Source organism: Chrysochloris asiatica, unplaced genomic scaffold (assembly GCF_000296735.1).
Source record: "Chrysochloris asiatica unplaced genomic scaffold, ChrAsi1.0 scaffold01787, whole genome shotgun sequence".
Taxonomy (NCBI): domain Eukaryota; kingdom Metazoa; phylum Chordata; class Mammalia; order Afrosoricida; family Chrysochloridae; genus Chrysochloris; species Chrysochloris asiatica.
The window spans coordinates 8,247-9,155 of record NW_006410305.1 but is presented as its reverse complement, the minus strand read 5'-3'; the positions used below and the strand labels follow the sequence as shown (position 1 = coordinate 9,155).

Here is a 909-nt window from a genome sequence, read left to right as displayed (position 1 = left end):
TCTCCACAGCACATCACCACTACCACCACCACTGTAGAACAATAACGAATGAATAGATGAAAGATGACTTCTTAATTAAAATTAAAACATGGCACAAACCAGACTTGGGAATATTAGAAAATGTACAGGGTTTAGATCCCAACACATGGAAAACTGTTGAAATTGTCCACATAGATCTTGCAGATCGAAGTCAAGTTGAACCAGCAGACTATAAAGCTGATGAAGACGACCAAGAGAGGCCCTTTGGGATGTAACTGGAAGAAGGAGCTGGCAAACAACCCAGATGGTCCTCAGATGTGTGCCTACAAGCTGGTGACCATCAAATTCAAGTGGTGGGGGCATAAGAGCAAAGTAGAAGACTTCATTCAGAAGCAAGAAAAAAGGATATTTACAAACTTTCATCGCCAGCTTTTTTGTTGGATTGACAAGTGGATTGATATGACCATGGAAGACATTAGGAGAAATGAGGATGAAACGCAAAAAGAACTAGAAACAATGCGTAAGAAGGGTTCCGTCCGAGGCACGTCAGCTACTGATGTCTAGATGAGTTCCCTGTAGGGTCAGAGATAATATCAAAGTGTTTACGTAATTAAGGTTGAGAGATAGGAACAAGTGCAGCTAGTGACGAGTGAAGACGAATCTGACCAGTATAGTGACGTCTCCCAAATGTGTGCTTGAGGTTATAGACACACATGCACAGTTTTTCAACCATATGTGTAATATGTATATTGTTGTTGTTATGTGCTGTGGAGTTAGTTCTGACTCATAGCGACCCTGAACAGGGTTTCTGAGGGTGTAAATCTTTACGGGAGCAGAAAGCCTCATCTTCTCCTGCAGGATAGCTGGTAGTTTCGAACTGCTGACCCTGAGGTTCACAGCCCGATTCATAACTGCATATAAAATGCATGC

The 909-nt window shown here is 42.1% G+C and overlaps 1 pseudogene; it reads left to right on the top strand.

Moving 5' to 3' along the window:
* Positions 1 to 9: 9 nt before the first annotated feature.
* LOC102829185 lies at positions 10 to 543 on the top strand (annotated as a pseudogene).
* Positions 544 to 909: the final 366 nt, after the last annotated feature.